The following is a 24044-nucleotide window of genomic DNA, read 5'->3' as shown; positions in this document are numbered from 1 at the left end:
GATCAAGGTCACTCTTTCTCTTGAGTTTAATTATGCAACGAAACTTTCTGACAGCGAAGAGTACGAGAACTCCGAAGAGAGCACTGGACGTTGTGGTGAAATTTGGATAGATCTCTCATTGAATCAGGGAAAGATCGCGTTTCTCTCGCAAGAAAAACGAAGAAAATCCCGAAGAAATGAAGATGAATCCAAACTCTTCCGCGAACCTCCAACAGCTGAAGATCACGGCCAAGGAGAGCCCAAACAGAAAACTTATATAACAACCTTCTACCATTCGGTATTCTTTAGTTAAGTGTCAACCTTGGTACGGTCAAGATCGTGCGATCCTCTGCGAGCAGTGCGAAACTACGATCTACTAGAAGCAACTTTCTTCCTGGAGAGTTGACTATCTAGAAACGTTTGAAGGTGCCCTGGGTCCAGTTGTTCCAGAAAGATTTATTTCGAATTCTTCGCAGAGTTTCCAAATGTTTTTGATACCTACGTGAATGTGGCAAATACCTAGCAAAATTTGTTAAAATAATCGAAATTTATTGGCGAAACGTTGTTTCACAGTGAAAAAAAAAAACACACAGAAGTGTATTACAGAACGAAGTGCTTCAAGAAGCAGTGAAATCAAGAAGATCAGTTAAAAACGAGAAAAATACTGTTATTGCATTTTTGGGAGACAAGAGTCACTTGTGAAGGAAGTGAAATTCTTCGGATTGCAAAGGCCAAGTCACGATTAGCTTTTTTGCGTTGAGCAAAAAACAACTGTCAAGACCAGAAGTGAAGTGTAATACCCTCAGTATCTGTGAGTTGGGTTGAGTTTGATACCGAGCGCAAGCAGTTTCGCAGATCCAACATACACCAGCCATTGGTAAAAAGGCCAAAACTTCCTAAACGGCGAAAAGGTAAGAGTCACTACAGATCCAGTGCCATCGAAAAGATGCTGATTCGAGTCGAGAGTGCAAACAAACGATGAAGGAGTATGCTAGACAAGTGAAATATCTTCTCGATCATGTTGGAGGTGTAACAGCAGCCGGGGCAGATTACCGATCAACGCAACAACGCATCAACATTTGGCACGGTGTGGTGTTTGGCCGTTGATTACTGACCCGGGGTTGGAATGCTGGAAACGTGAAGATATAGAAACCGCTATCATATTTCTGTCTAATCATGGCCTGGTTGCGGTCGGCCTCCCGCGAAGTACGGCGTTAAGGATGTGGCCTGAGCGATGTGAACTTGCCAATTAGTGGGTTGCATGATACTTTTTTTTTCGTAGACTCGAGCAAAGAATATGTATTTTCGAGAAAGATATGTATATCTGGCGTAACGAATGGTGTGGAATCAGTTATGCGCACCCTAACTGTGCTTTTACGTGCTTTCCTTGTTCAGTTGATGTTTGGTGATGAAAGTTGAGATATAGGGAGGTTTTTCCCGGTTCTTCGTCCCATCGCTCTCAGCCTGGCGAAAACAACGGCATTCGAAACAAATGGACTTGTTTAATATTTATTGAATTTTGGGTGCTAGTGACTATGTATGTTGGAAAAGTAACCGATTAAACTGTTACTTTGCTCTTATGATGCGAGATAAAACGAACATGGGAATGTCTGATGTAAATCAAACGTTTCCTCTTCATCACAACTCATGGGCTGGAACTACTGTGAAACTGTGAAACGCTGAGACTGATCGTTGCTTTCTCTAAGTTTTGAATTATCCGATTATTTGTTTTTACGGGTAGAACCGATTTAAACGGCATGGGTGACATATTTGATTGTACCTAAAACAGTCAAATCGGAATCGTTTTGGATTTGTACTCTAGTTCCAATTGCATATTCAGATACTTTTTTCAGTGCATTTCTGGTATATTTAAAAAAAAATAATAGAAGTAAAAAAAAATCGAATAAAAATAATAGGAACTGAGAAAAATATCAGCTTTAATCATTCAAGAACTGTAATTTTTTTTAATGGGCAAGGCTGGTATTTTCACAATTCTGATAATAGTTTTACAATATGTATTTATATTTGTTGATTTGGGAATTACGCGAGAATCTCAAATCGCTTAGAAAGTTCAAGAGAATCAACTTTTTCTGAACTTGAAAAATGTACTATTTCAGATTACACCAAATCATCACAGTGTTTGTATTTCCATTTAGATAATACTTTTTTAATACTATATAATACTAAGTCATCAAACTAGAACTGAAATCGATCTAGAATGCGACGCTGCAGTCAAATAAAGGATTGACAATTTAGCATTAGCATTAGCATTGAGCAATTTGCACAAATTCGTAGGTGGTACAAGCCAAGACTATTGTATGAGAGTAGCATCACTTTCATCCGTTACCACAGATATCGATTTGGGACTAACCACTATCTCTTAGTTGGGAGCAATGCACTCTCCAATAGTCGAGATTTGTCCTGGCCACGTCCTTGCGAATGCTGAGGAAGGGGAAGGATGGTTTGTTGGACAACTACTTATGAAAGATGCAGAGAACTGTACGACCTCTCATAGATGCCACGGGAGGTTTTGGGTTTGTGTGGAAGGTTATAACAGTAGGAATCGTTTTTGGTTTAACGTGAAACACAGAAAGAACTAAGATAGAAAAACAAAGTAGGAAAGGGACGAGCCTGGAATTGAACCCACGACCTCCTGCTTATAAGGCAGAAGCGGTAGCCACTAGACCACCGAGCCCGTCAAATAAAGGATTGACAATTTGGGCAAAAAAAGCAACCCGAGCGAGATCGGACAGGTTCGACTAGTATGCAATAAAAATAATCGAGACAACAATTTATTTTCCTATATATTTTTGCCTTTCTCGTATACAAAGTATACGTGAAGGCTGTATGATCGCTCCAAAAATGAACTTTTTATAGAAGGTCTGGAGACCCATAGTGTAATATACCAATCGACTCAGCTCGACGAATTAAGGTGATGTCTCATACAAAACTCACTCATTTTTAGGCACTTATTCTTAACCGAGCCAAGTTTAATTCGACGCAGAATCCTTTCCCATTGTTTCCTTTTTTAAATTGGTCATATCGGACTATGGGTTATGACACACAAGAAAGGCTCCATCGCCGTCAGGTGGATTAATCAGGTTTATTATATATTTATTATATTATCAAATCCAAGTTGTACGCTCAATTTTGTGAACTACTGTACGTCGAGTAAAATACGAGACACTGAGGTGGCCTCACAGTTGAGGTCAAAATATGTATTTGTAAAGATTACATCGTGGTGGAATTCAATAGGATAACACTAAACTTTATTTCAATAAATATTAGCGAAAATGGGTTTTGTCTTTGGAATTATTATAGCGATATTTAAAAAATAATCCTTTGATAAAAATAATCGCTCTGACAGATAAGCAAAAATCTCGCTTATCTGTTAGACACACACGTTATTCACGTGACAGACACGTAACAGAAAGCTGCATTCGATATGCGGTCCCATTGTTTCCACTTCAAAATTGGCCAGACCAAGGACGGAAATCTTCGTTTTATTATCAGTTGCATCGATGCTCAGTAGGCACCTTCGTTATTGATTCGTGTTTGTTTTGATCAGACGCTCGACAATGCAGGCACGAACATCTCGCAGCATGCTGTCAAACTTCCATACCAAACTTACCACCCGATCCTCAATAGCCGATTGATAATCGAGCGTAAAAAATGAATATCTACCGGGGCTGAAATGAATATTTTGAATTGCGGTTGATTTGCACCGATAAATGATGATTATTTTACTGTATATACTAAACAGATGCATATATTTTAGGAATCTAACTTCAAAATGTTAAATCCATGCACCGCAGTATGAAATGATATTCATATTTTGAGATTTCAAATTGATAATCAATGTGCCAAGCTGAAGATTCATTTTGACACCGCACACAACAACGCTGACACCGAAAGTCGACGCTTGCTGCTGTTCGTGCACATGCCGTCCTATTCATTCGCGCATTCGAATTCGGGAAGGACTAGCAACTTGATTGTGTGTTGGATATCAGCTGTTTGAGTGTAGTTGAAATGACTTTTTCTGTCCCTGGGCCAGACCGATCATTACATTCCGGAGATATTGCAAATACATGTAAAATATTATGTAACTAAAATGTGTTAAGCCTTCAACGACTGCGTAAGTCGAAGCGTCAGATAGCACAAAGGAAGCTAAATTTCTATCAAATGTATAGAAACTGTTCTAGTCTCCATCTCAAATTTATCTCATCATCTCTCCCATCTCAAATTTATCTCATAATTTGGTTTCATGCTGGTTTTATAACACTCTTGTAGAGAAAAATATGGCCTTCAAGAGCGTTAGAAGCTTAAAATGGTACTTGGGATGGGAGATATGAAATGAAGAATCGGAATTAAGACCCTAAATATTAACACACAGAAAAATTCAAGACCCTTTTCAATCAAATGAACAGTTGTCCAAAATTATAATAGCGTCAAATGTATCAAGTGGTGCTTGAGATGATTTTGGTAAGGTAATTGTTGGATGACTGATACCCTTATATATGTAATCTTTGAGTCCTTTTCAACATACGGAGACTATTTGAAATTACGCTCTTTGATAACAGTGATGCTTAAAGTACATAGTACATGACTTGAATGGCTTCTAAAATTCAGAATAGTTACTCGATTTTATCCCAGGAAACGATAAATTAAGTTATCATCTTGTCATATCTTATATTCGTTTAGTTTAACCCTTAGTTAAATCCTCTTCAACCCAAATTTTTGTTTTCGCTCAAAATTACAGTTTGCTTTCTAAAATCAGTCTAAACACGGTTTGGGCAACGTGGTTTGTTTCAATTTCACACATTGATTTTTTAGAATTTTTTTTATCCAATCAACTAATTTTTTGAATATATTTGATTGATTTTTCAACATATTCAGAGTTTTAAAATTTCTATTCAATGCTGACTAACAGCAATTTTTACATTTTCAGGGTTAATGTTTTCATTCTCCGTGTAATGAGTTAGATAAATATTTTAGAGTATAATATTCATCACTATAACCTTCTATTGAAAAAGGTTAGTTGCAGAAAAATGCTAATCTGCAAATATTTCACTTTGCAAAGGTATTCGAGCGAAAACACGGAGGAACAAAATATTACTCAATTTCCTATTTTTTTATAAACGTGTAGAACTTTGAAAATTGACTTTAAACCACATTTAATCATGCGTTGAAGGTTATATTATTGATCAACTTTTCGAAATCTGATGAATGAAAAATTACAAAAAAGGCGGTCTTGGGCATTAGATGGTTAATATTCGGACCTGACCTTTTGGGCTGATAGTGTTTTATTTATAAAATGTTGTCTTTTCATTAACAGAAGTTGCTTTGCACAAAACATTTCTCAAAATGTATCAAACATAAAAATATAATTTTAAATGACTTATACTATTAACAGAATTTAAGTAACATCAGTTTATTTTTGATCGATAGGTAGGGTTTTAAGAAGCGAATGTAGATGGTGTAGAATAATTGAATTTGCATACCCAAAAACAAACCTTACAGTTCTGTATAAAATTTAAAGATTCTTAAAAAGGTTCCAATACAATAAAATGGGAGCTTTTTGTAAAAGTTCTGTAGTAAGCCAAGATTTGAATACAATGATTTTATACAGACTTTGAAAGGTTCAAGTACAGAACTGTATTTAAATTTGTCATTCGCTGGCGCTAGTTAGGTGCACAAAAACTCTTAAATACGGAATATGGGCTGAAACATCGTTTATTAAATACATTTCTATTGATTTATAAATTAAAACAATGATGTAAGAAAGATTGTTCTTGGCTAATGGCGTTTCTACAGATTGATAATTTGTGTTGAATCATTTTTTTTTCATCTTCAAGGTGCCACCTTCCAACTTGAACATGGCCTGGTTTTATTCTTAGTGGTCTATTAGTATTTCAACACTTATTGATTGAAAGCTTTTTCTGTGCATGCAATGCGGCTATGCACTCAATCTTGACCAGAACCTGAATTGAGGTTGGTGTCTCCAACTGTGCGAAAAATAACTCCCAAGCTCAAGGTTTTGACTTAAGATGTTTGAGTAGATTCCATATTGTGTCCAGTTTCAATTCGCCTTGCGTTCTGCACAGCAATAATGCGTCAGATTGACAAAATAACATTAAATGGTGCGTAGATCTGACAAATGGTATCGCAGTGTTTGGAAAACCCAAAAAAAAATCACGCGTTACACATAAATTGAAGCAACTGATTTTGTTGCAGTAAATACTTTGATTGATTATTCACAGATTTCCATATTAACTCAATTAGAAATAAATTAACAAAACTTTTTTTGTTAAAAGAGGCAATAATTCAGACCATTTTTTGAAAAAATCAGAAGTTGAATCGAAATAATGCTAAAGCACCGATTTTTTTAATTATCCATAAGTATAGCAACTGAATCGCGCCATGGTGAGCTCTTTTAACGATGCGTTGAGACACAAGAAAATAAGGAGTCAATTTTTGTGAAGCTATTGCTTTTACAACCATCTGTCGTGTTCGCGATGTTATTAATTTATCAATCCAACTTAAGTACAGCATCCGGAAAGTTTCATTATATCAATTACCTTGAAACGTATAGATCTATCCCAACAACCATTTTTTCAGGGCTAATTTAAACTAATAATTTGAATAAAAAATCTCCTCTATGATGCGTTCATGATGGTCAGTGTCATTAATTCAGTAGTCTGATCTGAGAGAGCCACTGACTAAAGTCGCGAGCAAAAGGTTGCTCTGAGGTGTTCATAGTGTCCAGTTTACACCCATGAGAGGATCACTGACTAAAACTGCGAACAAATGGTTGCTCTGAAGCGTTCATTAGGGATCGGCGTGTTTAACTGAGTCCGTTCATTGTTAAAATTTGAAGGAAAACTTCCTACCCTAAAAAGGAAGAAACCAAGAGCATTTTTTAGGGATTGTTTAGTCATCACAATAATACGAGAAAGGGAAACAGATCATCCCGAAACAGCTTGTTAGTCGTCGACTATCCGCGACCCCCACTATTGTAGCTTTGCAGTTAAATACAGAAAAATATTTAAAAATAATTAAAAATTATAAGCTTTTGTATTCAAGATTAAAAGGAGCCAATATACATAACTATAGTGGAATTGTCGAAACAATGTAATCAAGAGAGATCCGTTGGCAAGAAGGATGTTCTACCTCTTCTACATTTAGAAGAATATTCAGAATAATTCTTTGTCAATGCAACACACACTTATCATCATAAAACCCGTTGGCATGTTTTGACCATTTATGACTCGTTAAACACACCTATATCCCCTCCATCTATTTTATTTGTTCTAATGTATTATCTAAACATTTTTAGAACATTGTTTCTACGATGCACATAGGAGTACGTACTGTAAAAGCGTGGCCAAAACTATGTCAATAATTTGTCGTCTTCAAATGCATAAAATAAGCAGCAAAGCGTATTCTTTCTTGTTGTTGTGCTCTTTGTATTGATGTAACAGTGATATATGACCACTGGGAGCGTAAGTTATTGTTATTTGATAGAGCACCACTTGGCACAAGAACGCTGCCTGTAAGAACTGTAGCGTGCGTGCGACGAGTAATGGCCACCTCGGACTCCGCCAATGAGTATGTTTTTTTATGTTAATCTTCATTCTTAAATTATTACTTGCTAAATGTTCCTAAAAGATGTACTTTGTTTGTTCACTTCGACTATATAAATTTGTCATCGGATAATGTTAAAGTCTCTGGATAATATATTGATATTACAATCACTGGAGCAGATCAAATAAATACGCAGTGCAAATCAACCGCTTTATTTCTTAACAACCTTTTACATCAGAAAAATGCGTATGCTTTTTATGAATCGGTGTGTAACTGTTCTTTGGAAGCTAACCATTTTTGTGAACTTTGTCGCTCAAAATCATAAATACCTAAATTAAATATATAGAAAAACTTAACATTTTTTAGCAAACTTAACTACATTTAAAAAAACAAGTCAGGATTGCATGACGATGCGTGAAATGTTTTTGTGGAGTTGATTAAGGAAACTCCAATGTTTCCAATGCTGACAATTTGTTTGGAACCTAATCGAAATTTTTTTTTTTGTAAATCAAATTATTGTAAAGAAGGTAGAAAAAAAGAATCAATTAATATCATCATTATGGATCACCTGAAAACAATTTTAGATCAAATCATGCTTGAAAACGTTTTACATACCCTCATTATTGGCACCTATATTGATTTTCATCTTGAAAATCATTGAAAATCCAGAAAAACACGATAACACGTTAACATTTTTAATGGACAATTGCGATAAAATTGGCATGGCTATTGTGGTGAAGTTTTGGCAGCCAGCATTGCTTACAATTAATGAAAATTGTTTCAAAATTCCCATGGCAAGTATTACTATTTGAGAGTATAAAAACGAAAAAATAATGTGGGAATATCTTAAAAAAATGTTTTTGACTTTTGGCCAGGACTGAAATACTCCTCAGTGCGATGACTTAAGGCTTTCCACAACAATGCACAGAAGCGGTTAAATTGGCAATTTCGGCAAGTTCAGGATGACGTATGTGCAAAATCCTCGGGATAAATAGAGAATCTCCAGTTCGTATGGACAATACGCGCTCTCTTAGAAAACCTTTTAATTTCATGGTGATTATATCCGAAAATTGTATTTTCGAAGTATTTATCAATAATCCAACAGAACGGTTATTATGTGGGCCAAAAATTCCCATGAAAAACCAATAGTATTGCTAGAAAACGATTTTATTCTAAATTGGAAATAATCCCTCCAAAATTAACGATGCTGGGTAACATGCGCCACCCAGAAGTGATATTCAAAATTCGCCAACATATTTAACTAAAACTGTCATACTCTTCTGCACCTGATTAGTGTAAGTTCTAATCTATGCGGGAGTCAATTGTTCATAAAGAGTTTTTTTTGTATTTTAAGAAAAAAAAACATCGGGGAAACGAACCCCAAAATTGCATCAAAATAAGAGACAAAAAAACATTTTATTTATAAAGTTTTAAACGAAAACATTTTGATCAAGTTTTTTCATGTGGGGTCTCATTGACTTCGAACGCTTTCGTTTTCGCGACAAAATATGTGTTATTCGCTTAGAAAATATGGTGGTGCTTTTTATACATAATGATAAGGCAAATTTCCATGAACAATAAAGAATTTGTCAAGAATCAAAAAAATATTAGCACTTATTAAATTTATTAACATTTATTGAAAAGAAATCAAATTTTATTCATTAAGATATACGATTTTTTAAATAGTTCAATGAACAATTAACAAATAGTCCGAGCATTTATTTTTATTTTTTCAAGAAAAACTAAAAACTTTCACAGAAAAACAATAAAGAGCAATTAAACAATAAGAAAACACCCTTGAAAAAAAAAAAATAAAAAAATTGATAAAATTGAGCATTTTTTCCATATATGAGCCCTTTTTTAAAGGCATGTATTGTTCATGGATAATTTAATTAATTTTATTGCTTTTTCCTATTTTCTTCATGGGAATTTTCTACTGCTTCTAATTGTATTTCTCTTTATTGAGGACAGTTTTTTTGTGGGAAATTTTGTAATTGTGTAATATTGATTGATTTACTTATGAAAATTTTGTATTTTTTAATGGAAAAATTTGATTAATTTCTGGAAAATTCTTGTTTTATAATTTGAATTCTTACTTTTAAAGGTGCCAATATATTCTTGTTTCTTGGTATATTCTTTATTGTTCATGGAAATTTTGGATTGTTCGGGGAAAACTCATATTTTATATTTATTTATTGCTTCTAGCCTTATTGCTTTATGGGCAATTGCCCAATTCATTTATGGAAAATATCTAAATCTTTGGGTACATTTTATTCTGCTGCCGCTTGGATGTTCATCAGCTACTTCATCAACGTTGACATCTGATCACGGAGCATCTTATCATGGGTGAAGGATTCCAACAACTTCGGCCTCGGATAAGCCTTCAAAAACCATAAAGTGAAGTTGAGCAGTAAATATGTTACCGTCCGTGTACCGTGGTTTGATGGAATGACGAAACAACTAAAAAACGGATGTTGTATCTAGGTGCAAAATACACTTTGGGTACAACATTTTGGCAGCGAAATTTTTTTCTCTCTGCCAAAAAGACGTCAGTTCACGGTGGTCTAGTAGCTACCGCTTCTGCCTTAGAATCAGGAGGTCGTGGGTTCAATTCCAGGCTCGTCCCTCTCCTACTTTGTAATTCTATCTTAAATCTTTCTGTGTTTCACGTTCTACCAAAACGATTCCTACTGTTATAACCTCCTCACACTATCCCAAAACCTCCCGTGGCACCTATGAGAAGTCGTAGATTCTCTGCATCTTTCTTAAGTAGGTGTCCAACTAACCATCCTTCCCCTTCCCCAGCATTCGTATTGACGGTGGCCGGGACAAATCTTGACTATTGGAGAGTGCATTACTTTTTATTGGATGAAAGTGATGGTACTCTCATACAACAGTCTTGGCTTGTACCACCTTCGAATTTGTGTGAAATGCTCAATGTTAATGCTTATGAAAATACAATAAAAATCAGTGTTGGAAAAACTCATATTCTCAAATCTTATGCACGATTGAAATCAAGCGCAAGTCCAATCCCATCAGAGAATTGTTTTTACTCGCGATTTGTATCATTGAAAAACTTATGTGCTGCCGAATTACAAGCGACTTAATTGCAAGGTGTTAATGAGTAGCACTCATCAAGTTCTTTAACAGAAAAATGGAAAACTTGTGTGATGTGATTTGGCATATACGTTGCTTTTTCAGATTACGGCAGATAAGGCCTAGATGATTGAAATTTGAGTATGATTCCTCCAACACTGTTTTAAATTAAGAAACATTTTTATCTGTGACGTCCCAAGAAACCTCTAGCATAGTTTTTGTCAGAAAAAAAGAGTTTCCGTAAAAATAACAACAGATAAAAATAAATTGTAGGGAAGAAACACAAACGCGTCAGTTCACGGACAATGACTACTATGATCCCCTTTTTTCGGGGTTTCTTAATAAACGCAGCAAAAAGTATTGGAAGTTCGACGCATGTAAAAAAAGCTGCAACCCCCATCGAATAAATAAACATTCAATATTCAATTATCTTTGATTTAATTTTAAAATTTAGAATTGTTTAAATTAATTGCAGTAGCATCAAGTTAAACTGCATGTTGAGTTAATTCCCATGCTTCAAATATGTGCATGAAAATACATTCGAAATCAGTATTGGGAAAAACTCCAAAACTAAGTATTCAATAAAACATTAATTCCAATAGATTGGTTTAGTGACCCATGGAACAACGTTTGATTTTATTCATGTGGTGTAAATGTGGCACAAGATCAGTAAAAGATAAATTTGATAAATCTTACGAACTAATATCAGAATCTTTGAAGAATTCAAAATAAAATTACAAATTTACGATGGAGCGTTTTTTTTAATATCAAAAGAAATTTAAAAAGGAATTAATTTTTTTTTATTTGGGAACGCGATTTCAAGCATTGCAATTAATGCCCATGATAGGTCAACAGGCAATAAACTTTGATTGTACTGAGTTTTTTTAGGAATCATTCGTTTTAATTTTGGTGCTCTGGATAATATTAAAATCGTCCCCTGTCATAAGACGAGTTTATACAATCCCATTGAATTCCACCACTTAATTGTATCTTGACAGATACGTATTTTGACCTCAAAAGTAAGGCCGTCTTCAGTGTCTCGTACTTGACTCGAGTCGAGTCAAGTACGAGACACTGAAGACGGCCTTACTTTTGAGGTCGAAATACGTATCTGTCAAGATACAATTAAGTGGTGGAATTCAATGGGATTGTATAAACTCGTCTTATGACAGGTGAAAACATTCCACTAAAAAGCTCAAAATAATTTTCTTAACATTAAAATCGTGAAAGTAGGAAAAGAAGTAGACGTTGAACTGTTGACTTATTGCGCGCATTAGTTCATCCGAAGCGGAGCTACTCTTCAGTGGACGCAGGTAAAGAAAGTCAAGGCTCCCGAGCGATCCTTCGGCCTCGTCCTAATGTTGAAAATGGTGTTTGCGCTCTTTTTGTTCCTAACCCTGCTTGTTTGCTCATACAGCACAAGTCAGACAAACATTATTACAGCAACTTAAATTTGTTCATAACATAATTGGGAATAACATATATCGAACATGTGGTGATAGCGTGGCTATAAAGCAAGTGCATAATGAAAGTAGCCAGGTTCCATTTCTGGTCCAGCTTAGTCAACTTTCGGCCTGCACATTTTCTTGTGTTCCCTAAGAAGCAAAAAAGTACCACTGTGTAAGTTCCCTTATACACGAATGCAAAAAAAAATGTATCCTTGCTTTGAATTCTTGCGTTTAAAATTGATTAATACTAAACCGGCTAATATCAATGCCCCAGTAAAGTATATAACTCAAAAAAAAAATAAAAAAAAATCTGTACAATATTTTGGCATTTTTTGAAGTTAGGCGGATTTACATTTTTTTTAATTATGCCCGACCTATCATGGGCATTCCCCACTTGAAGAGCACTAGAACATATTTTTGAGATAATATTGATAGAAAGAAATAAGATTTTCCACTACAATATGTTCATATCTTTGTAGGTTATATGCTCCAATAAATAAATAAATAAATAAATGAGTAAGTGATGTAAATAATGTAATATTTTTCAAACATGATCGCTCAACACTCTCGACCGATACTCCATGATTTAAAAGTTCACCTCACTCTGACTAATAGTTTTTTTTTGGCACAAGCCCACACCACCGCCACACGGAAATATACTTGGTGGAACCTTTTAAGGTCAATTAAAAAGATTTCATGCCATAGTCTATCTCCAAACGTGGCGGCTCTGCTGTTACTGCTCGCATGCTAACGAGGACGATAATGGATTTATGAATCCGTCTCGAGTCTTGATGCGCGAGAAAGTGGACGTGGCTAAGAAACAAAAATGTAGCGAGCGCGCCTCCATTAAGAACCCGAACCTATTTTCCTTTTCATCATCTCAGCAGACGATCGACGGATCGGATACTTGGGCGATGAGTGTTTATTGATTGCATCTACACACATATTTGGATACAGTGTTTGCTGAAGGGGATATAACGATTGTGTTTTGAATTTGATGCTTAGAGTGCAATCCACATAGGAGGGTGCCCCACAGACGATTTATCGAAAGTAAACTGGCGACTGAAAATTGACATGATTTTTGAGGAATAGAGAATCGTATTATAATTGATGAATATTTCTAATTCACCAATAATTTGATTATTGCTACATTTTACAAAGTGTGGCATCTTCTGTATTCACATGAAGAAATTCTATCCACAACTTTCAAATACGTATGATTGTACAATTTCAAAAAAAATATTTTTATATAGGAACAATAATGAATACGGTTAAATATATTCTATTAATTTTACTTAAATATTTAACTCAGAACTACAATAATCGTCATACAACATAAAGATAGTCAGGCTTCACACAATTAAACCCGAACTCGACCCAAACCCGATATATAAATTTCTTTTAAACTCACGACCCAGACCCGATTCATGTCGGGATTCGAATTTGAAAACCCAGAACCCGACCATCTTCAATGCAAAACATAGTTATTGAGCCAGATGATAATTGTTTTTAAACTAGAGCAAACATTATTATCGAAAAGGGGCTAACATGAAAAACAAAAACAAAAACCAGTCATTATTTCAATTATTCTAACTATTTGCTACACTAGACTTCATCGGAACAATAATACAGTTTTCGACACTTCAGGCCACCCATATCTGTGCAACCACCTCAACCGAACCAAACTTGACTCTGTTCGGAGATATCGTTCAACGCTATTTTTTTTTCAAGCAACCTGATAAATAATGGACGGTTGCGTGATCGAAAATCAACAAATTTACCAATTTCAATCCCGGTTCGGAGCAGCAGCACATGTGACGATTGTGTTTCGAATCGCTAACTTCAAAAAAGTAACTGCAACAAACAGCAGAACGGCCAACCACAATCCGTTCGGATGATGCCACTAGATGTATCACGCGATGAAGGCTCTCTCTCTCCGCTGCGCTGACCGGTGAACAATGTTTCAGTTTCGCACCGTCATTATCAGGCCCGGGGCCGAATCAACTGTTCAAGCGCCACAAACAAGCTAATTTTCGCGGTTTTCGGCAATCAAGCATCAGCGTTCCGATAGCGTACTTCCCAGTTGCCTTCCGGAGTGCATTTTTCCCCCGTGGGGTTTTCTTGTGGGAACGAAATCATTTCGCGTGAAATTTGCACGATCCCCGGTACTATCGGACGCACAGAAAATGTTCAATTGCACACTCTTTCCAATGTAAACACACGTCGTAAGTGGTTGTTTCCTGCTTGCCAAAATTTGGGAGCTTAAGGGCATAACTTAAAATGTGCTTAATTCGAGAGAAACTTGGATAATTCGTAGAATAGTATTTCGTAACATTTCATAGGTGATGATAGCATCACTTCCATCTATTACCGGGCCAATGATCTGTAACTACTTTCTGTGTGCAAGTGTACATCGGTAGATGCTTTTCAACTCAATGAGCATCGATTTAATTGGCATTTCGAAAAAAATGGCTAGCAATGCAATTCGCTAGTATTACCGTGACTCATTTCAGGGAATGGTACATTCCGGTTCAGGTCTGGTTCGTATCACCACTCAATTGTTATTAAAAAGGATTTTTACACAACTTACTTATTTCATAAATTTATGTATATCTCATCTAATATTCAGTGAGACTTATTCTGAATAAGAACTTAATATTTTTCGATTTTTCTACAAAACGAAATGTACCCAGTAACTACTATTAGGCGAATAATTGTGAAAGTGATAGTCAAGATAGATTTCTAAATTATTTAAGCGAAACGTTTCAATGAAATTTTATAACCTTTGTATTGCGTAAAGCTTACTCGCCATGAAACTATAAATTTACATTAATCATTCAACTCCGGTACCGGAAGTGCACTCAATACTGTGCAATCTGCTGTAGTGCGATAAGCACTCACATTAATGCCAATTCGCACCTCATAAACGTAGTAATTCATCTCTAAAACGAGAAAATCCAAGCATCTGACCAAATCACACCTACGAGTGCTCACCCATAACTGCAATAATTTTCTTCGCAGCACAAACCATACCGTAGCTGTTGTAATTTGGAAAACTTATTATCAAAAATAGCTAAAATTGTACCCCCAGAAACTCTCTCGCTCTCTATCTTTGCGATTCAACTATGATATTGCCACATCTCAGCTCAGTGTCTACTAAGCACTATAATAGTTGTTAGTTGCGTAGTTTCTAAACCAAGCATCGAATTGTGTGTCTTGTCTCGACAGAATTTTCTAATGATCCGGTAGATTTGATCAAGATGCGCAATGCCATTCCAGAACCGAATGCATGATCGAGCATTTTGCCGCTGAGCTGCGGGATGGTCGCTTATATCACCGGAACGATAAGATCAAATTACACCTTTTAGTGTCGATCGGTGTTTGTTTTTCGAAATGCACTTCGTGCATCTTCGCAGCACCAATTTCGCTGAACTTGAAGAAAGCCGATGAGATGGGTAGATGAGAAGGAAAAAGGAAAATTTACGTTTGCATACCAATCAAGTGCCGTGCGCTTTCAGATTATACAATTTGTATCGGGGCCCTGTAATCGAAAATGGAAACTGTCAGAAGATCTTTCGAAGTAGAAGTGATACAGCACTTCATTTTTTCGAAAGTTATGGCTGATGGTTATCGTTTAAGTATACGATTGGAGTGTGGTGTTGTTTCAAATGTAAAGGAAAAGCAATGACTATTAACGAGTGAATAGATCTGTTGCGATTCGAAGCGAGCAGTGTCAAATTTACCTCAATAATTCTTAGACCGCTTCAATTAAAACAGGTCATATGCTTCAATATATTGCATTAAAGGCCCACAATAAGTGGTTCAACCCAATGTGCAACGGTAGACGACGACCTGCAGGAATCTGACCGAAGAAAATACGTGATCGTTCTAATGGGCACGTCATCTCGGATAGCACCAGATAACTGTGCTGTGAGAGCATCTCATAAAAAAAATCCCATCATCATCACGCAACGGGTTTGGTTTGTACAGCTTGGTTCGCCACATACGCAGCGCAACACAGCTAAAACCAAGCCGAGCGCAGAGGAGCATTCCTCTTACGCATGCCCTTATCGACCGGCGGCGGAACGCGGCAGTGTGAATGTACGCGCACAAGTGAGTGTGCACCACCTTCTACGGCCACTACCGGCCAACGTCGTCCGAGAGGAACAACTAGAGCAAGTACATACCGCACTTTTATGATATCATGCCGTACATACAGAGCCGTAGCGTGGACTTCTGGCGCCCTTGGCGAAACCTTTACTGGGCGCCCCTTTCTTGCAGATGTTCAAAAAACATTTATTTGCTTGGTACACGTAATTATTTCTTCATGAATTAAGCCTCTATAACCTTCAAATGTTCCAATATAGAGGTAGAAAGTAAGGATTACTAAAAGTAATAAAATTCCTAAAAATCGACTAAAAAGTTCAAACTCGCTTGATGCGAATTCACGCACGAGTGGATCTAGCTAGGCCAGAAATGTGTGCTGATCGATGATTGGAGCGATCTCGGACCTAGACGAACAAAAAACTTACTTTGGAGTGGATTGGATGACCTTCAGAATCACCAACTTCAACTCTGGAGTGAATTTTGGTATATGGTCGTAATAACAATTGGACCTAGTCGTATCAAGAAAAACCCAAGTCTTGAGTGGGTTGTTTATTGGCAAGAAAAGTCTTCAGTCTGTCGGTAGTATAGTGGCACTGTTGGATTTGCTTGAACCAATGCCATCATTATTGGAATCTGTTGATGCAAATACCCCTAGCAGCACACTTGTTCTACATAGGTTACAGCAACTCATATGTGACTAGATGTAGTCACAGTCAAGTTACTGCAGCCATTTTTGTCTGACTCGTGCTGCTCGGGCTCTGTATTCTGTACATGTGCTGTAAGATGAGTGACGTAATAATTCGTAAAATAAGTTAATACAGAACCAAAAGAAAAAATCACATCGAATATTCAGCATCTTGCTTTGTCTTACAAGATTCTGGTTTAATAGTATCGGAATGTCACTGGATCAAATGCGAAAGCTCCGATTTTCGGTTTTTTGTGTTTTTTGTTTTTTTTTTCTCAAGCTCACGCAAAATCCGTGTATACGTTTTTTGCAGTCTAATTTGTGTACTGTACTGTACTGTACTGTGTACTACTTTAGCGTATTGAAAATTGACCCTTCTAGGACTTCCTCCCCAGAATTATGTCCCGTACTCCTTGCCATTTTCATTTCCTTCTATATTTTTTCTTCTTTTCCTAATCCGTCAAATTAATTATGTAAAAGACAGTTAGTGGAGGCGATGGCACAAATCTCCTAAATTGAGAGAAACGTGCCCCCTGAGCCGACGTTCTGACACCTGTATCAGTTATTCACGGAAAAGGGCTCTCCGGATACTAGTCGAACAGTTGATTGCGGAATCGTTCATTATCGACGAAATAGTCTGATCGCTTGAATCTGAATCAATTTGAACCAGTGAGTTTGAGAATATTTTATGATCATTTCCCATATCGACATTCTTGATTTTGGCGCCCCCCTAAGGCCTGGCGCCCTTGGCGGGGGCCAACCTGGCCAACCACACGCTACGGCGCTGCGTACATACATATCAGATTATCATTTTGACGCATCAGATTCAGAGCACAGTAAAAAAGGTTATGCAAACTTCAAATTGCCAGCAAATTAATAACATTTTTGATAATAAGAGTTAATATATAAGCAATGTAATACTGAACTATGGGAACTATTCCTAAATCTCACTATAAAAAATCTAATTACGAATTAAAAAAAAATCTATAAAAATAGAGAAACAATCTCATTTACGTTTCATTCCGTCGTATTTCATAGGATGACAATGACAGATATGAGATGAAGGACTGAAACAGTAACCCTATACTTATGGTAGGAACGTAGTCTAATGCGCGAAATTTATTCCCGTTTTGGCTCCATTTCCCGTTCAAACGAACATTTGGACTGCGAATTATTTTTTATTATCTACAGCTCCCCGCCCTACTAACATTTTGGTTCTACACTGGTTTTATCACACTCTTGTAGAGTAAAATATGCACTTCAAGACCGTTAAAAAACTTGAAAAGTTACTTGGGTGGTGCGGCGATTGAGTGGTTATCGCGCCTATCTCTTACCCAGTGAGCCTTGGTTCTATCCCAGTGTACGCCGTTGGCATTTTCAGAAACAAAAATGTCTGGTCACACCTTGCCTTCCCTCGGTGTCCAGGTTCTTCTTCTTCTATGGCTCTACATTCCCACTGGAACTAAACCAAAACGATTTTGCTCTTCTTCTGGGGAACTACAACCACTCCGAAATGCTTTGGACACGTTCTGATAATGGTGGATTTAAGATTGATGTTAGTAATTCAAGGATGACGCGATCTGAGAACGCACTTTACGATGGATTTTGTTTTAATGGTTTGACACAAGTGAACCTCACACAGAATACTAACAATAGGACCCTCGATTTGGCCCAGGTGAATGAGAGGACGTTGCAAGTCTGCTACGATTCTGAATCAGTGTAACATCTGGTTGTTGCCGATATCGCTCATCCACCAATTGAGGTCGGTATAGAAATGGATGTACCGCTGCAATTTGAACAATCTCTTGATAGGGTCCAGTTTGATTTTCTACGTGCCGATTATAATCTTCTAACATCCGTCCTATTATGAATTGATTGGCGCTTCGTAGATTCCGATCGGGATCTGGATGATATTATCGGCATATTCAACCGCGAAATTCAGCGTGCAATTGAGCTCCATGCACCACTCAATCGACCGCCGCTGAAACCTTCTTGGACAAACAAATATCTTTGTAAACTGAAAAGATGTAAGCCCTTCGGAAGTACAGACATAATCGCACTCCAAGCGTTGTTTCGTATTGGCTAGCAACAAATATACTAGCTTAAATCGTTTATCGTATGCAAGGTATATTGATCGTACGCAGAGGAGTCTGCGATAACATCCTAGAAAGTTTTGGTATTTTGTCCAAACTAAACGCAAATAAAACGGGCTACCTACAAGCATGCACTATGGTGACTTATCGGATCGTTTCGATTTTGGAATTTTTGAAATTTCTGAAGATCAAGTACTACAGGAATTCCGAAAACTCAAGTACTCCACAACACCCGGACCGGATGGCATTCCATCGTCTCTGCTTAAAAGTGCTCTGCTGCTTTACTGGTACCATTGGCGAAATTATTCAACCGTTCCATGCGAAGGGCGACCTTTCCCATTGCGTGGAAGACGTCATTCCGATCTCCAATCTACAAGAAGGGAAACAGATGTGACATTGCGAACTACAGGGGTATAACATCGTTAAGCGCCTGTTCGAAAGTTTTCGAAATAATCATGAACAAAGCTCTCTTCGATACCTGCAAGGCAAGGCTTACATCTCTACTGCTCAACATGCGTTCTTTCCAAAACGATCAACCTTGTCGAGTTCTTGTCTTTGTGCATCCGCTCAATGGATGCAGGTAATCAAGTTGACGTGGTATGTACAGACTTTAAGTCAGCGTTTGATCGCGTGAATCACTGCATTCTCCTTCACAAACTTGGAAAACTCGGAGTGTCGCCTGGACTTGTGTGCTGGTTTAAATCATATCTATCCGACCGGTTCATGAAAGTGCAAATGGGTTCGGAGTATTCAGATATTTTCCGTATTGCTTCAGGAGTGCCACAGGGGAGTAATTTAGAACCATTGCTTTTTTCGTTATTCCTCAACGATGCAGCGTTTGTATTGCCTCGCGGTATACGAGTGTTTTATGCGGATGATGTCAAAATGTACATGGTCGTTACAAGCAGAGATGATTGTCTGGAATTGCAGGCTACCATGGATTCTTTTGAGAGCTGGAGCAAACGGAATAGTTAGGAGCTCTGCGTGGGAAAATGCAACACCATTACTTTTTGTAGAATGCGGCGTCCGATTATATTCGACTACTCTCTGTCTGGCGAAGTACTTCAGCGTAAAACTGAAGTTAAAGATTTCAATGTACTTAATAATGGATAAGGAGCTGACATTTCGGTCTCACTATGAAGATGTGATTTCGAGGGCGCACACGCAGCTTGATCGTATCTTCAAGATTCCCAAAGATTTTCGTGATCCTCTCTGTTTCAAATCACTCTACTGTGCTTTAGTTCGTCCCATTTTGGAATCTCCTGTACTGGTGTGGTGCCTATACATCAAGAATTGGATTGACCGTATTGAGGCTGTTCAGAGAAAATCTGTTCGACTGGCACTGGCGTGATCCTGTGCGTCTTCCTCCTTATGAACATCGATGCAACTTAATTGGCCTGGCATCGCTGGAAAACAGGAGATCTGTAATGCAAGTCGCTTTTATCGCTAAAGTGCGGTAAAGTGAGCTCGATGCTCCAGCTATTCTCTCTGAGATGAATATTTATGTTCCGGAGAGATCCTTGAGACGGCGAAACTTCCTGCCGACGGACGCTCGCAACACCCGATATGGACAACATGACCCCATTAGGTTTATGGTATCTAGGTTCAATGAAAGGTTCCAGCAATCCGACTTTGTTACCTGGGCTATGAATGTTTTGTGCTAACTGGATACCCATCGCTTTGTACCGCACTCAAAAAGAAGAGAGTTACACTCGGGGAATTGTTTCATTCGGGAAAATGTTACATTCGGGGAATTGTTATTCGGGGAAATTGCATTCGGGGAATTGTCGTACAATCGGCCGAAAGATCTTTGTATTCTATGAATAAAAACATAAATACTTATTACAAAACAGCTAAAACGCAAAAATAGTTTGAAGCAAACCTACTCCAGGTTACTCGCATGAATGAATTACATCCAATGGTGCAAACTGGTAACAAAATGTATTATATAAAAAATAGCGACAGCGAGCAATGAGAAGTAAATCCCTGCTCAGTCATAGTTGACCTCAGCTAGGATTGTGCTGAAATATCCTTCTATTGCACATGTGATATACGGCTGAGTGCAATCTCAATTGCTTTTGCAATAGCAGAGAAAATAGATAAGCTTCGTCATGAAAATCGATTAGATCGGGATCTCAAACATTTTTTTTTCGTTGAGATCATGTTGAGGTACCACAATTCTGCTTTCCCAAAGAGCTTTTAATGCCGTATATCCACACTGAGGATACTGGGCGTAAGATTTTCATACGACCAAACTTATGCGAATGTTTCATAAGAATTGAACTATGAAAATCTTAAAATCTAATTTCGGTCAAACCTATCTTTTTATTGGGTATCCAGCAAGACGATACCTTGAAGCGTCGATGAGCGTGTGGTTTGACCACACGCCTCCTAATCACGACGTTCAAAGTTCGAAACTAGGTTACATTTTTTTCCATTAGTGAATCGTATGAAAATCAATACATTTACATGTGGCGAAATTTCAAAAGAGAATCGTATGATGGTCTTACGGCCAGTATCCTCAGTGCACGAATTCACAATTAGTGAATCAATTTTGAACAGGTTATTCACGTAAATTTAGAAACGAATACAGTCCCATCCCGATTTTGGCAACACCCGTTTTTGGCAACATTTTCTTCCCGATTTTGGCAACAACTTCGAAAACATGTTTTTTATTACTTTTTAGAGTTACAACCTTTTTATTAATATGTTATAGGATAAACAAAATCAAAAGTGAATATCATTAAGGTTTATATGCGAATTATGGGCTCTGTACGAATAGGCACTTTCACTGAAAAAAAATATTTAATTGCTAGTGCGATTTTCTATATGCGCCATACAGCCATATAGCCATCAAGTCGTTATGCTCATTGTGTGCCTCTTTTCTGATATCAGTCGTGAAACTGTCATTTTATCATTTTATCAGTCTTTCTGCTGCATTCACGTATAGACAATAAGCAATAATTTTATTTCAAAGAGTCTTATTGTTTTAAATTGACGAAAATTTGTCTAGCGATTAATATCAGAACACTATGGGCTTTTCCAGTTTCCTGATGTGTCAATTGCATAACGAGCCTTTTGATACCAGCATGTTTGCCAACAGTTCGACAGTAATGCTTTGCTTCCCTCTTCAGTCTGATGTAGGATTCTTCTATCTTTTCAAAGTTATAATAATGAAAGTAGTGCATGGAGAACTGGAGTGCGATGACCTGCAGTGATTTTACACTATTTGGATACTCTTGACCAATGTGCAGAATGCAGATTTCTATTACCATTTTCTAAAACAATGGAATGTCTTGTGCCTTCCGTTCATCTTTTCCATAATGTCAGCGAAAGTTGTGAAAGAACTTTACTCTTAATCACATCGACCACAAGAAAGTTTCCTCCATCATAAGAATTCGAAATTTGTACCACATTTAGTCACCTTGTATCCGTCGGATCGCTATTTGATTTATATAGTGAATTATGATATTTTTATCAGCATTTTTGATGGACTAAAATTTATATGATATATCAGATTGAAGTCAGCACTTCAATGAACTATAGTTCAGTATACAGTCACGATTCGCTGATTAGGCTACGACCTCGGCCCAACTAACGAATTCGATTTTTTTGTTGGGTCAACTGACGGCCATTTGAACACGTGTATTTCGACTTGATCATCACAAATGATGTCCAGTGATGCCCAATCCCGTTTTCCGTGTTTACATTGAATTTCGACGTACGGTTGCTTTTTAGTTGGGCCAGAACCCAACCAGTGGAGGCCCAACTAAAAAATGACCCAAGTATTAAAATCCCAACCAGCGAATCCCGATAGAAGAAAAATTTCCACAAATTTTAGTAGGGACGTGGCCGACGCTATTGTTAATTTCTAACATTATTTATTATTAAATTTGTATTATGAACTTGGCTAATTAGTTACATTATCGTTTGATTACCATTCTTGAAGCTTTTTTCAAATCTGGTTGAACTACATTCTCCGAGTTATGAATATACCGCGAAAATGTCAATGCATCATAATTGCATCACTTAAACACACTCCACATACTTTGTAGTACATATTCTAAATATTTAGAATCAATCATGAAAACAAAAAAAAATGAAATTTTGTATGAAATTTTTTTCCCGTTTTTGGCAACATCCCCATTTTGGCAACATTAAAATCCGGTCCTGTTGCCAAAATCGGGAAGGGACTGTATAAGCATCGTTAGAAATCGTGGCAAGAAAATTTTCAGCCAAAATCAGCTGAAGTTACAGCTTGGTTTTGGATACTCTCATATAAATAAAATAACCCTAAAGTTAGTATTGGGGGTAAACTCTGAAATATGGTAAAATGAAACCATCTACGGGAACTGTTCCGTTTTCCATCTCACTGAACATATATTTATCTCATCGCAAAACAAATAAATACAGCACCAATCTTGTTGCTTATTTTTGCTAACAAGCGTGCTCACTGGTGAAAAAAATCACAAGAATATGAAACAAACCAAACTCCTTTTCATTGCTTTGTTTTTGATGGGATGAAAATAGGAGCTATGGGATGAAGTGCCGAATCATTCCCCTACCAAATCAAAAATATATCCAAAATAGAAGTGTTGAGTATGTATCACCATTCGGGTGTCTTTTTGGAAGCTGGAAGGCGACTTTCTGTTTCAAACTTGGTAGGGACACGGCAGGTATTTCCGTTAATCGTCGTAGGGGCTAAAACCAACGAAAGCAACGTACATTTGCTAGAACTCCACTATAGCAGAACGTTTCTCCTGCGCCTACGATTTGGTACGTATGAGTTTTATAAAAAAGCGTCTCTTTTATTGGTTTTCGAGACTATGACGAACAGACGAAAATACCTGCCATGTCCCTATTTCTTCTGTTTATTTTTTTTTAGAAAACCAAAAATCCAAACTAGCCCGTACCCCGCACGACGGGGACGAATATTAAATTTGTTGGTGCCCGATCTTGCTCGGGTTATTTTTTACCTAACTGTCAATCGTCTAGTTGATTGCAGCGTCGCCTTCTAGATCGATTTTAGTTCAAGTATTATAGTTTTCTTCG

General features: G+C 37.2%; 2 protein-coding genes across 2 annotated transcripts in view; one reads left to right on the top strand and one right to left on the bottom strand.

Moving 5' to 3' along the window:
• The first annotated feature begins 205 nt into the window (after positions 1-205).
• Positions 206-24044, top strand: part of LOC134205176 (uncharacterized) — a 392624-nt gene continuing 368785 nt past the window's right edge. Inside the window, exon 1 of the mRNA XM_062680182.1 lies at positions 206-890. The gene's annotated coding sequence lies outside the window, so the exon portion shown is untranslated. The remainder of the gene's footprint in view (positions 891-24044) is intronic.
• Positions 17664-24044, bottom strand: part of LOC134205178 (uncharacterized) — a 429605-nt gene continuing 423224 nt past the window's right edge. The window contains exon 4 of the mRNA XM_062680187.1: positions 17664-17683. The gene's annotated coding sequence lies outside the window, so the exon portion shown is untranslated. The remainder of the gene's footprint in view (positions 17684-24044) is intronic.

Source organism: Armigeres subalbatus, chromosome 1 (genome assembly GCF_024139115.2).
Source record: "Armigeres subalbatus isolate Guangzhou_Male chromosome 1, GZ_Asu_2, whole genome shotgun sequence".
Lineage (NCBI taxonomy): Eukaryota > Metazoa > Arthropoda > Insecta > Diptera > Culicidae > Armigeres > Armigeres subalbatus.
This window is presented reverse-complemented; position numbering and strand designations above follow the sequence as displayed.